This window comes from Macrobrachium nipponense, chromosome 6 (assembly GCF_015104395.2).
Source record: "Macrobrachium nipponense isolate FS-2020 chromosome 6, ASM1510439v2, whole genome shotgun sequence".
Taxonomy (NCBI): Eukaryota; Metazoa; Arthropoda; class Malacostraca; order Decapoda; family Palaemonidae; genus Macrobrachium; species Macrobrachium nipponense.
The window spans coordinates 116487751-116505399 of record NC_061108.1 but is presented as its reverse complement, the minus strand read 5'-3'; the positions used below and the strand labels follow the sequence as shown (position 1 = coordinate 116505399).

Here is a 17649-nt window from a genome sequence, read left to right as displayed (position 1 = left end):
TGAGTGTGTTTGTGTGTGTTTGTGAAGTTACACAGCTGATCAATGAAGATTTAAACATGGTATATTCTTACTTATTCATGCATTAACCATCTGCTTCACTTCTTCCTTTTCAGCATGGATATTAGGTTCTGTATTTCTCCACAGAGAAATCCATAACACACAAATAACTCAAAAGGGAAAACCATAATTCGCGAATAACTCAATTTCTTGTCGCGTGTTGCATCGATAGCATTCGCAAAACCAAACTATAAAATTTTAAAATTTTATACAATATTAGTGATTGAGAGTTTTAATTCATGCATTTGCCTGATAAATAAAATTCAAGGATAAATCATTACTGTAAATGAAACTAATGAAAAAACAGAGCTTCAATTTTAAAATAACAATAAATCATGAGGCAAGTTTAAGAACGGACACAAATCTTCAAACAGACACTGGAGCCACATCAGCAGTTGGGTAAAATATCTATCTTCAAGACGACGATTCAATCTGGCTTTAAAGACAGCCAAGAAACAAGAAATAACTTCAAGAAAAAAAGCTAAGGACCTATGTAACAGGACGCAATATACTTGACCCTCGTAGCAAACGAGAACTCGTCCTACCCAAATAAGCGACTTACACGGGCAAAGTTCGATTAATAAAACTAGGGACTGGAAACCAGAAAAATTCAAAAGTACTGGGATCTTTATTATTCACAAAGGCATCTTTACACTGAAAACAAAGTGGGGTGGGGAGAGTATAAAACGAGACAACACAAACTCCAATTTTTTGGAAAGGATTAACTTAAAATTTCTAGATAAGCTCAATATTTTCTCATTCAATTATCACTTGCCCACTCTCTCTCTCTCTCTCTCTCTCTCTCTCTCTCTCTCTCTGCATAGGGAACAAGAATTCATTCAGCGACCGAATGGCAGCGAAAGCTTTAATGTCTGAATGCAGTTCAATTTCTCTCTCTCTCTCTCTCTCTCTCTCTCTCTCTCTCTCTCTCTCATTTAACTGCATTTTGCCACTGAGTCCTTCAACATCAAAGACGGCAAGTCGAGAGACCAAACTTGCCGCAGCATATCAAATCGGCTCAACCTCATGAAACTATAACGCACCCTGGCGTCTGTCAAACAATGACCTCTTGGTCGGACTAAAGGGTAAACATAAGACCTTCAAAGCTAAGAAAAAAATAAAATAAATAATAAAACCGGTACGTGCCAGCAATGCTGGAATGTATAATCAGGGCAATTTAAGTCGATTCATAATATACAAGGTCTGAAGTTCTGCCAGAAAATTCTCTTACTGCGGTTTAAGTGACGTACGTTTCCTTTGAGTGATGAGCAAGTGGCCTGTGTGAAATGGTTTCTTTACATACTGACAATAGAGTTGACGTTCGTATATAATCAATAAATTGCTACAGTTAACATACATATGCACTTGTTCCCCTACACGAATTTGGACTGGGGCTGCAATGAGTATCCCGAACAACTGACATTAAATCTTACGAAAGTAAGGAGAGAGAGAGAGAGAGAGAGAGAGAGAGAGAGAGAGAGAGAGAGAGAGAGAGATGCTGGCAGGAACTGCCGTACCTTACTACAGATAAAAAATAAGATCAAACGTCTACTTCACATAAATGCAGCAGACTCAACACAACCTTGAAAATAACCGCAATCATAAAGATATTATAAATCATAATATTCACTGTCCTAAAAGTAGCAATACGCTCCCTGTCTTGAACATCGCTAGTCCAGGTCCTTGACCTGCCCTCCGTCTTGAAGAGCTTAAAGGTTCCTAAGGAAACTCAAGATTAAAGAGAAAGGTTCGTTTCAACTTATTCAAAATTTACGGGAACAACATCGATCTGACTGAACCACAAAAAGAATGAGAATCATACGAGATGACGAAAAAATCATGTAAGATTTTATTCATAGAATGGCAGATATAATGCTTTCCTAAGAGTTCGGCAGCAATTTTTTTTTTTTATTCTCGTACCTCGTTCTTCTATGCTTTCTTCGGCACAGAACTACTGTGCACTATTTCAGGAGGTAGCTCGGGCCTATTACCCCGTGCAATAAAAAAAAACGAAAACAAAAACACAAAACAATCACAATTTCATAGTTACAACAATAACCATCAAAAGACGATACTATAAATACATCAAACAAATCCACAAGAGGTAAAACTGTTCTCGGCAAAAAGGAACGAACAAGTGACCTCGCTGCCGTCAAATAACCATTCCGGTCTCCCTTCACAGGATGTGGGCAGGAGTGATAAACGACCATCAACCACCGACTGACTCACTTTTATCTCCTCCGAGGGGAAGATTATTCCATAGGACGGAAGGGGAAAAAAGTTAATCTATTCTATTTCTTGCCCTTTTTTCAAGGTTTCAATCTCCCCTTCATGTTTCTCGAGGCGAATTCCACCGTTTATACGAAAATCTGAGTACTCCTAATATAAATCATTCACTATGAACATACTATACACAACTGTATGAAGCTTTTCCCTTTCCTTTAGATACCTTACTATATATGCGTTTGATCATAGAAAAAATTCTTATTTCTTCTCTAGATCCTCTTTTCTCCGTTGCAACATGACCTTTCTCTCACAACATTTAGACATATAGGTAGATAGACGGATAGATAGATAGACAGAAAGGTAAGAGGCCAGTTTTAACGATCAGCAAACGCTCTTCTCTTCTCAGCTAAGAAGCTTTGTTTTCCTGTACAAATTTCTATGCAAATTAATGTATCAAACTTTTCGCCACTAGAAGATGATAGAAAGGGGAGCCGAGGGAAAAATATGCTCATGAAGTTTCCTTCGCGGCCATTTTTTCCTCTAAAGCATCTCCTTAGGCAGACAGGGCTTCCTAACTAACTGTAGTCGATAAGGTGGAGTCTTTCACATATTTCGAAGGGTGACTGCGCCCTTAAGAGGTGCAAGCGTAAGACGCAGTTTACGAGGTCTTCAGGGAATATTCCTGCTACGAAAGATATATGAAGTAGGCTACACAGACTTACTAACGGACAGACACCCAGAGTGAGTGTGCAATGCTTCTTCAAGTAGGAATGTGTTGATACTTTTCAAGATCAGCATAATTCCACCCTTAGCATTTATGATTAAATTCATTTCTTAAACACAGTAGCTGACAAGTCGTCCATCATATCCGGTGCTACACATGAAAGGTTAAGTTAGTGATATTGTACAGAAATGAACTAGGTTCTAGCAAAGGTGTTAAAAAGGACTGACGGTAGATATAAAATGATTACCAACCCGGTGTCACGATATACAATTATGATAATAAACGTCTGGAATATTGTTATGCGGGGAGGTACAAGAGGGAAGGAAAAAGGGAAACGTAACAAATAATCGCATACTGGAATTAGAGGTTAGTGAATGGGAAGTAAAAGGATTTGTGAGGAGTAACCGTCAGATTATGCAGTGGTAAACAAAATTCTACGTATGGAAATCTGTGGCAAAGTGAGTGAAAAAATTAAACACATTAAAAATGTACGTTAATCTGAGCAGATATTTTGGGGGGAAAATATTGTTTGTATCCCTAACAGCAAAGAAATGGTTAATGAGAAATTGGATCTTATTAAAAGATGCATGTGCAGAGATACTATCTGAGGGCTCGCAGTCTTCGGTGCCTAAAACGAGTACTATTACAGAGAGCTGTTAAGCATCGAAGAAATATGAGAGGAAGATCTGTGGGATACTCCTGAGAAAAGAAGTTGGAGAAAATTTTGGAATACTTGGGAATGTGACAGTCGAAGATTCAAATAGGGTTATTGAAAGGTTCAAGATTGGGAAAGCGCCAAGAGATGTCAATAACACACCCTAGTACAGCGATGAAAATATGACTGAATAATGGAAAAGTTCCAGTGGAATGAGTGAAGAGGCATAATGTTTCTTTTATGAGGAATAATGATCGAGTCGACTGCATGCTTTATAAAAACAAAATTCTACTTACTATGCTTTGAATGGGATATGATATGGTTATGATTAAGAGTGTAAAATCGAAGACAGAAGACTGATAAGGGAGAAGCAGTGTAGATTTAGGTGCAGAAGTTAAGTGTAAGGAAAAAGAATATAGATAACTTTTGATAGCGGAGATAAAGATGCGATGTGGAGGGTGATGAAGATGTATGGCGGAGAGGGTAATCTGCTGAGAAGTGTTAAAAGTTTTTATGAAGACAACAAACCCTGGACTGCGATGTGAAGTCTGCATACTAACTTCTTTGAGGTAAAAATGGTCCGATAAAGAGGATAGTTTTGCCTCCTTGGCTATTCAATATCTTTATATAGATGACGTGAAGTGTTATGTACAGGGGCTCGATACACTGCTTATGCTCACTTCTGCGTAAGTGAAATAAGCAGAAAATTGTTTAAGCGTCATTGTAAAAACGATTCACCCTTGATTCTGTGGGTAAAATAAGAAAGGAGATAACATTACTTTTCCTCTAATCACCTTTAATTTTGAAAACATGCATACATACATACATACACACATATATATATTATATATATATATATATATATAGTTATATATATATATGTTATATTTATATGTATATATATAATCTATTAAAATACTAATTATATATCATATATACTATATATATATTACATAACTACAATACAGTTAAACGAAACTCACATATATATGGTACATGAACTACAATACAGTTAAACTACTGAAAGCAAGAATTGTCACCTTTATACCTTAGGGTAAAGACGGAAGATTATAGACTGCACTTTTTACTTGCATCTATCACGTTTTAACTCACATAACATATTAGACGCATACATTACACACACACACACACCCACATACATTCAATGGTCTCAAATCAATCTTCGTTAACATACCGTTCATGACTGACCAAGTTACAGGTACCTTTTATTGTTTGTTTGTTTTATTTGTTTGTCTGTATGGTGTTTTTACTTTTCATGGAACCAGTGGTTATTCAGCAAAGGGACCAACGGCTTTACGTGAATTCCGAACCACGCCAAAAGTGAATTATATCACCAAAAATACACATCTCTCACACCTCAATGGAATGCCCGAGAATCGAACTCGTGGCCACCGAGGTAGCACGCCAACACCATACCGACCACGCCCCAGAGGCGCTCAGGTCCCTTTTAGAAATGGAGAAGTTGCGACAGAAATTAACCATCGTCGTAGAAAGCTATGGAATTTCACTAAGGAAAAGGAAAATAAATTTTGAGCACCCTAATGGGTGACTCGGTGGATATCTCGACGCTTGTGGTGCTTCTTTTATAGATTCATTATTATCGTTATTTTTATTCATTTTTACTTGGAGGAAGCCGACACTCTTCAGTAAGTCCCGGTAAACATAATGGTTGCATAATTTGAGTTAATTTTATACCGAGTCTTATAAGGAAGACTGAGAAGGCTCTATAAAAAATCATTCAAATAGTGCAGCCATCCTATTTACCAAGACATTATTATTATTATTATTATTATTATTTTCCGCGCAATAAAATGTGTCCCATCCATTAAAAAAGTGAAAAACAATGCGAAGTGAATAAAAAATGCATATACATTAAAAGTTAAGTAAATATATATATATATATATATATATATTTATAGGATATAAAATATATATATATGATATATATATGTAATAAAATATATATATAAATATAATATATATTATATATATATATATATATATATATATATAATATATATATATTATATATATATATATATATCTATATATATATACTATAAATGTTATAAAATAAAATATATATATAAATAAATAATATATTAGTTAATATATATATATATATATATATATATATATATATATATATATAATATATATAATATATATATATATAGAGTAAACTTCGGATATGCATCTGCTGTTTACTAGAGTATTATATTTCTCGCACATAAGCTAAAACTCACAGTTTCAACGATTTTCATTTTCTGGCCGTTCTGGTATTTTCCTCTTTTATTTACATCATCATTTCCTTTCACTGTTCATAATGTGCACATACTTTTACCCAGCGGGCAGAAAGTCTTCTCAAAAAGAATGAAACTGGGACTTATATAAGCAGTTGCCAGGATAGAGATGCCTTAGAGAATTACTAATCCATATAAAAAAAAAGCTTTAAAAATATACTTCACAAAAATAAAAATATCGCAAAAGTGTGTTTATCTGAATCTAGACAAATGAAGTGTGCCTTAGGCAATGACTACGTAACATCAAGCAACGTAATTAATTCCCAAGACTGGAAGGTCGTGTTTACAGTGGCCCTCAGTGTCCTCAGTTTGAGAACATTAATCATACGGGCAGTAAACAGTGTCCGACATCTTTATAAGGACCTAAGACAATCATGCAGGCAGAAGATGAAGTGCGGATAATCCTGTCAATTAAGGAAAATTAATCTAAGTTGGGGATATCGACGCATCCAATTTAAAAAATAAAAAATAAAATCCGATCATCTTTCCATTACTTCTTTCTTCCGACAGTTGCATGATCTCTCCAGCTACGGATCATATTTCGTCTAATTCGGGACAAAATATCCTACATCAACAAAAATCCAAGCATTTCTTTCACTGTTTCGTGGAAGTAATTCATTTGTTTCTGTCTCCCTCAGACACAAGCCCTCTTTCTTTTATTTGTCTCTTGTAATTTGGGACAAATGTTACCCCGGAACTCTCTCTTTTTTTTCTAAAGAAAGCGTTCATTTCTCTCTACATGCCTACTTAGCGAGAAATCAAAGTTCCAGTTTCTGCTTTTATCTACTGTTATCGTCGTGTCCTTATTACCGTTGTCATACACTTAGTCAACTCACACACACAAAATCTATTTATCTATATATCTATCAATATATATATATATATATATATATATATATATATATATATATATACATACACACATATATATATATATATATATTATATATAAGATATATATTATACACACACACACCACACGCACACACACGCGCGTATACCACAATGTCACTAGGGAAAGACTGAAAAATAAGGCAAGATCCTGACGACGTCTTTAAAGCGCAGGTACACAACATAAGAGGTTTACAATATAAGGTATACAATATACATAATGGAGTGAGCCACAGAAGAAACAAAAGGAGAAAGGCTAGAAATCTTTACGAAGACACAGGGAGGCGTAATACTTCGTCGAAAATATCAATCAGTCATTCCAGTGAGGGGTTAGGTGTATCACCTTTTAAAATATGACGAATAGCCGTCAGTTAGCATCAACCGACATCGTAGCTCTGTTAACCAGAGGGCATGAAGCTGAAAGGTGAAAATAAATCATCAAGTTAAAGAAAAAGAGAAGGAAATAAAAAAAGAGGAAAATAACGAAAACCGGGATACCAAAACAAAATAGAATATTGAAAATGAATAGGACTACCTCAAAAACTACGACCATGAAAACGAGAACGAAAGGGAATACAGGAAATAAGCAAAGAACGAGAGGAAGACGACGGAGACACCGAGTGCTAAGTATATCAACAGACCAAGCTCAGCGATAAGCCACGCGTAATTAAGAAGTGGCAGATAAGGCTGAGATAACAGATCCTCTTGGCCTTCGGCTGATGCTGCTGCTGCTACAGCCTCCTTCCTCCTGGCCATCATTCCTAGAGCATATTAACTGTGTCAACAAGGCGTCAGTGTGGACAATAGATCATTGTTCGATTTGACAATGTATTACCTTGGGCAGGGACATCGTCTTTAGGGCGACTTGTCACGTGCCCTTCGTTTTTTTCTTTTTTTGTCCTGCTTAGATTGAAGCTGATCTCCATCCTGGTTTTATTGCAGAGGAAGTATGTTTTTTTTTTCTGCTGGATCGACGTTTATTGGTTTGTAGGCGTCTAGGCTACAATGATTTAGCTCATTATTTTCTAACATTTAATGCTAGTTATCCATGTTTTTTGTTTTTTTTTCAGTCTCCTGCCTTTCATATAAATTCCTTTCTATTCACATTTAGCCTGTATAAAGGATTAACAAGATGTGTGATAAAATATAATTCATAATTATTAAAAGGTATTCCGAATCTCAAGAAGATAATCGCGAATTTTAAAAACTATCAACGTACAAAATAATTCGCCATACTCATCGCAAGAGAATATCTAAACTTGGAAAACCACTTTTCTTATTAATCATGAAGAGCATCCATTTCTTGGAAAAACCTAAAAGCCCACTGACTAGTAAAACGCAAGATTCAAAAGATAAAACCGAAGATATGTAAAGTAAAGAGAAGATAACATACAAATTGGATAGGAATAAAACATAACATTTTACGACTTCAAAAATGAATAAATGAACAAATGGAATAGTAAATCAATGATAACCTGTAGGAAATATAAATATATAGTCAACACGTATCCTTCACGTATTAATAAGGGATTAACCATTCATATATACATATACTTATATTTGTGTGTGCGGGTGCTCGTGTGCGTGTGTCTGAGCGTTTACACGTACGTATATATATATATATATATATATATATATATATATGTGTGTGTGTGTGTGTGTGTGTGTGTGTGTGTGTGTGTGTATGTGTATGTGCATGTATGTATATATATATTGTTTGTTTGTTTGTTTGTGTGGTGTTTTTACGTTGCATGGAACCAGTGGTTACTCAGCAAAGAGACCAACGGCTTTACGTAACTTCCGAACCACGTCGAGAGTGAACTTCTATCTCCAGAAATACACATCTCTCACTATATCTGTCTATCTATCTATCTATCTACTATCTATCTATCTATCTATCTATCTATCTATCTATCTATATATATAATATATATATATAATATATATATATATATATATATAAAGATATATACTATATACCTTTTTCCCAACATCATCGTATGGAATCACTACTCACCAATAAACGGGTACAGCAGCAGAGACACAACTCGATCGATACGACCATCTGTTGACAGCTCATATCCCCAATTCCACCTCCACGAGATGTCATTTTCCGATGGGAAATACGGTACTGCGCATTTTGAAGAATGTCATTTTCAGCTCAATAATTCTTTCCATTGGCTTCTCTTGCCTCAACGTAACTTAATGTTGCTTTTCAGCTCAATAATTCTTTCCATTGGCTTCTCTTGCCTCAACGTAACTTAATGTTGCTTACAACAGGATCCTAAGATCTGTTGCAAGACTACTCAATACTGAATGTGGTTGTCCAGTGCCTAAAACCCACCTCCCCTCCATAACGTTGATGACATGTATTTCAGTTAACAGTCTACAATAAATCATCGCGATTTACTGTACATTTATGGCAAAGCGTCAGGACTCACAGACCTTTCAACCATTGTAACATAAGATGACCCATCTAGTTCTGAATCACTTATCCACTAAAGACTCACGATAAATTTGGCGCGTGTTATTTCATGTGGCGGAATATACTATCATTTCAACATTAAAATTAAAAGAGTTGCACAAATAAGTATATTAATGCAGTATATTATCATATGAATAAGCAGGTATAAGTACTTGCAACTATATAAAAATATATAAGCCTACAACAATACAGTATTAACTAGGCAGGGACAGACCTTTTATCAGTGCCAAATGTATTTATCACCTTGCAAAAATTTTATTCTTTCAGTTTCGTCGGGAAGAGAGAGAGAGAGAGAGAGAGAGAGAGAGAGAGAGAGAGAGAGAGAGAGAGAGAGGCCAGTCACGAAGTGTATAATGAAGAATAAAATAAAACTCAGAGAGAGAGAGAGAGAGAGAGAGAGAGTAGGGGGGAGGGTGTTTCATTTAAATTCAGACTTCGTCAGAGAGAGAAAATGAAACACTGTGCCAACTTTCATTTAATTTGCCGACCTTAATTCCAGAGGCAAGACAATAGGATTTTTTTCCATTCAAAGGAGATTTTCTGCAGCATTACACTTCCCTTAATCATGTGGACCGTAATTTTCTTTATTTTTCGTACAAAAATATAAAAGAATACGAAAAACGTATTTACAATACATTTGTTAAAAAGGCATTCATAAAGAAATTTAAAAATTATTTTCGAAAAGCCCTTTCCTACGAATCTAAGAGAAACGAAAAAATGATTTTCAAAGTTGACATGACAAGACTCAAGAGGTTATTTATCTTAAAAATATTCCCTACGCACATTTACATTCATAACACTGCACGCAACCGCACGAAAAGAGAATTAAGTCACATTCTATAAAGTTAAAAGATGAATAAAACCAGATACCTGCTTTTGAAGGGAATAAAAGTACAGAGAGAGAGAGAGAGAGAGAGAGAGAGAGAGAGAGAGCGAGAGAGACGAGAGAGAGATAGGAGAGAGAAGAAGAGAGAGAGAGAGAGAGAGAGAGAGAGAGAGAGAGAGAGAGAGAGAGAGAGAGCGGTTCACCTGCACATCTGTTCCAACTCCTTAGGTTGGATATACTTTGTCAAAGTAAAAACAGTTTTTGCCAAAAACCTACCTGGCCTAAGAATCGAACAGAGGAATAATTAGTTTGAATATGTTGATGCGAAATGTTTGGATAATATATCTAATATAAGAACTGACAGATGGGAAAATGTGCCGTATGTATTTCGAGATTTTTCTGTCATGTATAAAGAATGGATTATTATAGCATGATGAAAAGAAGGCATAACTCAGAATGTTAGAGGTAGAAGAAGACTTGAAAAGTACTGGGATGGAGGAACCTTAGAAGCCAGTAGGCACACATACACACAGATTTTATATATATATATATATATATATATATATATATATATATATATATATATATATATATATAGTATATATATATATCGAGCTACAATGTCCTTTAATATCTAATTCGCTCTACCTCGGAATTAATATATTTTCATATATGCTTAACCGAAGGGGAATTTTTTCTCGATAATAGATTTGCCTGGACCAGGGCGCGAACCTATGGATCCTTTCAAACCCAGGAAAGTCAGTGAAGCTTTTCCTACTACACCACCGCGGTGGTGTAGTAGGAAAAGCTTCACTGACTTTCCTGGGTTTGAAAGGATCCATAGGTTCGCGCCCTGGTCCAGGCAAATCTATTATCGAGAAAAAATTCCCCTTCGGTTAAGCATATATGAAAATATATTAATTCCGAGGTAGAGCGAATTAGATATTAAAGGACATTGTAGCTCGATATATGTATATGAATCACGGAAATGTGATATGACTTATATATATAGTATATATATACACTGTAGTAAACTCTAGAATAATTAGCCATACATCATTTTACTTTCTATTTCCTGTACTGACTGTTCTCATGAAATTAAAACTCAAATAGATTAGTCAGAGAGCAAGAGAAATAACAGTCCCATTCATATCACACTCAAGACGTCATGGCCTATCTGCACTTAACTCAAAATATCTTCTTTAGCTCTTTTTCCCAAGAATGTTTTGGTCGTTATGTTGTAATCCACCTCTGATTCACAAAAAGATACATCATTAGCTTCTAGTTTATCAATCAGTTTAAAAACATTGTTTATGTCAATCATCTCTAAAAAATAATCTTGACATATCCTGTTCAGCTCATGTTGTGGGAGTACAGATATTCTATTATTTTCGTATCTAGCTTTACTAAAAACAAAGATATGAGTTACTGTGAAATCGCTCTATTTACACCAGGAAAGATGAATGTCATTTTACAGTCGTATTTTCAGCCAATTTTTCAAACATAAATGCAAGGAAAAAAAGAGTGAATAACTCAAGAACCAAAGAAAATTTAACCATAGTTCCTTCGTAGAAAAAACATTATCAGCTCACCATAAGCTTTCAAACGATATATAAGATGAACATATTCAATCACATTTTCACCCTATGGGGGACTGGGATCGAACTTTAGCACTCTGTCAAATGTGGAAGGTGAGACTTTGCCCCCCAACTATCAGCTTAACTAAAAGTATGAGGCCTTGAAGACCAGTGTCCCCTTGCAGATGCAATCATAACAAAATAATTCTACACTCCTGCATGAGCTTATCTGGTAATTAGTCCCACTCTAATGACGTAAATACTAGTAAAGGTTTGTTTTACTCATTTTCACGTTTATGATTAAAGACTAAAAGCCGCCGACTTCCTTTCCGTCTGGTAAAGAATATTGCCATAACAAATCATTCACATTCCAGTCAAGATGAAGAAGATTCAACCGCATACTTGCAAAGATATGTTTCCAATATTAAAGATTAAGAATTTAAATCAATACTGAACTAGGTACTCCTACACTTTCTCTGTTTTGCTGTAAATATACAGCATAAAACACTCCCAGTAACCATACATATTTTCCTGGTCACTGTGGGAATTTTTAACAGGATTTATAGCACCATCAGGAATATATGCAATTTTTAACTTTAAACCACGAGGACTTTCTATAAAATACAATCGCAAACTATGAGAGAGACCATAAGAAACTTCTGCATGGGACAAACATTTAGCGCTTTAGTGGCAGAGAAAGAATCAGAAGTCGGAATAGTTGAAAGAAGAGCGGAAAGCCTGTACACAATTTATGCAGAAGCAATAATGAGGGAAGTGCGAGAAGATCTGGACGCGGGAACTGTAATTAGAGGAGGTTTTGTAGCTACACAAATGATAGAATACAAATTACTAAGGAAAGAAAGAACAGGGAGGTGACAGATAATACTAGGTCACGGGCAGAAGTAGAAAAGTTTTGGTGATTGAAAAATGGGAACTGCAATGAGTAGTTAAAAATGCCCAACATTATAACTAATTTGTATTTTTCCTAGGCCTACAAAATGAAAAAAAAAAACTAAGCAGGGAGGACTAAGTTATTTACATCTAATAACAACGGCAATTGTTCTTGGAGGAAGACAAACGCTATGGCTTTCATATATGGAGACGCACCACTTAGGATGGAGGTAGATACTGCAGGAAGGGCTGAGCACCTTTGCCAGTTAAGTGGAGAGTCACCTTATGGAGAAGTGGCACCAGTGGCCAAGCTGACACTTGATATATTGGGACGTGCTAGTGCAAGCCAGAATTTAGTGTGCGCTAAATACTGCAAGTGCCAGTACGTACCAGTAATTAGCTCACGCTAATTATTGGCAAGTGCCAGTGCGTACCACATTCAATGAAGTTTAATTTTCACCCTATGGGGAGTCGGATCGAACTTTAGCAACCTACAAATATGGAATCTTGAGATAAAAAAAAATGCCAACATGCACTTTTGCCCTTATAAGGGCCTAAAACAATAGATTCAACAACAAATTTGCTTTAGACAGTTCGATCGCAAGAACCTTCATTTTGCGACATTTGCCCACTACTGACTAAGAACATGGGGCTGTGTCTACTTTTAACCAATGGACAACAATTCTTTTGCCGCATATCTTTAGTGAAGTGGTTTAGGATTACCCCTGTTCATTACTTACCAAATTCATTTTTTCAATTAACAAGGACACACTTTTATTTTCAAGGGAACAGACCCAAATTGGCTCTCAAGTCCCCCATGCCACACTGAGATATATCTCAGTAATCTCTCTGTCAAAGCAAGGGTGATAACTACTAGATCACAGGTGTGTGTATATGTGTGTTTGTGTATATATATATATATATATATATATATATATATATATATATATGTATGTATGTGGTGTGTGTGTGTCTGTGTGTGTGTGTGTGAATGTACACACACATACATATAAAACACTCACACCATACACTTACATACACATGCATATATTTATAAGTACATACATACAAACACACATATATATTTGTAAATATATATATATATATATATATATATAATGTATGTATGTAAATATGCATGTATAATATATTATATATATATAAAGACTCATGACTCTTCCAGCCCCTTGTGTCCATCTATATTCATTCATTATTTGTCTCTTCCCCTTACGTCTCCCGGCACCCTATCCGTTATTTCAACAAATAAAGAAATTGAATCCTTTTCCCCTCCCATGACCTCACATTCCCTCTGGTTTCCCCACAGTTGCTTTCCCCTGCTGACCTTGTCCACTAATTCTTTTTCCTTTTATCGTCGATTTACTTTGCGGATTAAATATTGAATGGCTTCTTTAAATAATAGTGATTAAAACTACCTTGGAAATAAATGTTTACCTCTATAAAATAAACATTGAATTTAAAAAAAATAATATATCCTCTTAAATATCTTTTTCAAATAATAAATCATTACAGCAACAACAACAAAAATATGCTTCTATTTCTTTTTCATAAAATTCAAAAAAAGTCCTTAGGAATATTACATTTTATTCTCTATTTCTTTCTCAATGCCTCCCATCATCTCTTTCCTCTCCCCTACCTTAACAAGATATATACATTCAGCTTAACATTTTCCATTTTTGCGCCGAATCTGCACAATATTTTTGCGAAGTAAGACCCCCACATATTTGTGAGGATGCAAAAGTATTTTCTTCAAATAGCTGAAGCCCAATGATGAATAGAAAAGATTACTGCAGGCAACTATATATATATATATATATATATATATATATATCTATATATCTATGATATATATTATATATATGTATATATATATATATATATATGTATACATATATATATATCTATATATATATATATATATATATATATATATAACATAATGGGGAGAGTCTTTGTAGAAATGTCTGGAAATCAATTATTCAGAAAAATAATGCTTTTAAATAGATTTATCCAGCGCACATAAACAAGCAGGGGCGTTTACACAAGACTAATAGAGAACCTTGAAACTGCCTACGAAAGACAATGTGGGAATGAATAAATGGACTGTTGTGCCACTACTACTCAGTTTCAGTGAAGTGCAGATGGTGGATGCTAATTAATGAAAGAAAAATTATGACGGTGTTCAGGTAAACTGTTTGCGCAGTATATGTAGCATTAATATCGAGAAATATGCAATAGTTGCAAAAAGACTAGCGAACGTGTGAATGGAGCAATAAATACTGGTTAGGTGCATATCAAACAGAAGTGTCAGTGAGGAGGAGAGGGAGAATTAGAAATCCTTGCATAAATGGCAAAAAGAAGTGTATAAAACGGAATTTTCCTAATATCCTGGAAGTGAGAGTGTCGGCAAGGCAAGACAGATGAAAAAGTGCCATGTATTTGGGCGGTTTGTTGAACTAATGATGAACTTTGTGTGAAAGTGTACGCAGGTGCAGGTATTATTGTGGAGGTTTCCTGCACAGGGGGTTTCATACACAATTCAGAAGTTGTGGAATGTGGTAGTTTTCTCTCAAGACCCAACCCTCCCTATTTCCCCCGCCCCTACAGACCACGCACCAAATCCGTTACAAGAAAATAAATGGGCAAAATTCATTGTAAGGCGCACATACAAATACTGACTCAATATCTATATCTATATCTATGTATGTATGTGTGTGTGTATATATATATATATATATATATATATATATATATATATATATATATATATATATATAATGAATAACTTGATCACGAAGTATATAAAACGTGATGCTATGTATAAATATAGGTTTTTTTTGCCAAGAAGGAAAAAATGAAAAAGCTATCTCGCTTTTTCATTTTTTCCTTCGTGGCAAAAAAAACCTTTATTTATATAATATATATATATATATATATATTTATATATATATATATATATATATATATATATACTATATATACATCAATACATATATATATATATCATACATACATACATACATACTTAAATATAATACCATGTATAAAACCGGAATTAGAAATAATTAGCGGCGTACACATACGTAAATTAAAAGTACTGCAATGTACAGTCGTGCAAAGTATAACATTCTATATGCAGCTTCATAAACTCCCACATTTTGCACATACCTTCTTACTGACTGGCTGAATTCGGCAGATGTTAACCAGTCTGGAAAAAAAGATAAACAATCTTTATGAAACTAATAAAAAAAATTAGAACAGTGATTCCATAATAGTAAAATATCAACAATTACATTTTTTCTAAAATATATGAATATTCCTAGAGGGTACCACTTGTTTAATATATGTATATGTTATATACGTATATATATATATGTAATTGTAAGAGCCATAATGCCCTCTTAACTTCTTAAATTCTTCAAGCTCTTTTTTTGGATTCGCTGGTCACTACAAAGCCTTAAGATCCAAGTGCAAGATATATGAAGAAATTATGATCTCCAGTAGCAGGAAAAGAACCCGGGTCCCATAATCACAACGAGGTCACATCGGCAACGTGACCTTGTTGTGACTATGGGACCAGGGTTCGTTTCCCGCTACCGGACACCATAATTTCTTCATATTCCTTGCACTTGGATCTTAAGGCTTTGTAGTGATAATCCAATCCAAAAAAGCGCGAAAAATACATGTATCTGGTAAAAAGTGACATATATATATATATATATATATGTATGTGTGTGTGTTTTGCGTGCGCGCGTGCGTGCTCCTACAGCCTGATTAGCCTGCTTGCCTTACCCACTTACCAGCTCCCAGAACTCTGATCTGGAGCGACGCAGAAAGATTTAGATACGTCCCGTTAAAACATTTAATGCCTCTGACCTAAGATGCGAATGACGTACCTGGTAATGAGTAGACGTTACTGAATTTAGGGGGTCTGGGCAATGATACATAGGTCATGTAAAAGAGCATCCGCATTCCAGAACACTTGCTGTATGCCTTAACAACCCCAATAATATAGATAAACTGTCAAAGTAATATGCGTATATATATATATATATATATATATATATATATATATATATATATATATATATATATATATATATATATGTATGTATATATATATATAATCTCTCTCTCTCTCTCTCTCTCTCTCTCTCTCTCTCTCTCTCTCTCTCTCTCTCTCTCTCTCTCTCTCTGTGTGTGTTTTGTGAAATCAATTAGTAATTTTTAACAGAACCTAAAAGGCAAGAATTTCTCAATATTCTACACCACTGAAACTGTGATTGCAGCTGACCTCTTGAGGAAGAGACTAATCTGCCATTTAAGATGCATTTCCTTCAGCTAAGGAATTCACATCTCTTCATTAAACAATCCTTTGCCTATAAACACATACATTTATATCCCACGGACACTGGAAGGACCTAGGAGGCAATGTCCTGGCTCTGCAATTTATTACTGTCACAGTAACAATCATTTCTAAACGGATTTCTTGCCACTAGATTCGTTTAAAACAGGTTGATTTGCCATTCAGGGGACATGACCTCCTTTAAAGCTGTTAACAGTCCACCTCGCCTTCACCTGTCTTGGGATGCGGTGCACTCAATCCAATGCCATTGGCGCTCTATAAGGCACAGGGGTAAAAGCGCTGACGATTGTTACCACATTGGTGGTAGCAGTTAATTGGAAAGGTGCTGAAAAGGAAGGGCTTCAATATCTATTGAGTTCATGCTCAACAGAGATGAATGGCCTATTGTGGGAGGAGGTTTGGTACATTACTGATGAGGTTCCTATGTATGTATATGCCGGGACTTATGTTGTTAAAGTTTCCTGCACGGAAATACAACTTACATGACCAAAAGGAATTCATTTCACAAGAAATGATGCACTGCTTGGAAAGGCAACTGTGGCGTAACAAAGGAAGTAGTGGGCGAAAGGAAAATGAAGACGAATAAATTCAGGAGAAATCGTCCGGCCT

At 35.2% G+C, this 17649-nt stretch overlaps 1 protein-coding gene across 3 annotated transcripts in view; it reads right to left on the bottom strand.

The window, feature by feature from the left end:
• LOC135216031 (uncharacterized) overlaps positions 1-17649 on the bottom strand; it is a 922226-nt gene that overhangs the window by 681733 nt on the left and 222844 nt on the right. For 2 of the 3 annotated variants that reach the window (XM_064250970.1, XM_064250973.1), the window contains exon 2: positions 15843-15882. The exons of the other annotated variant lie outside the window; for it this stretch is intronic. The gene's annotated coding sequence lies outside the window, so the exon portion shown is untranslated. The remainder of the gene's footprint in view (positions 1-15842; positions 15883-17649) is intronic. 3 annotated transcript variants of the gene reach the window in all.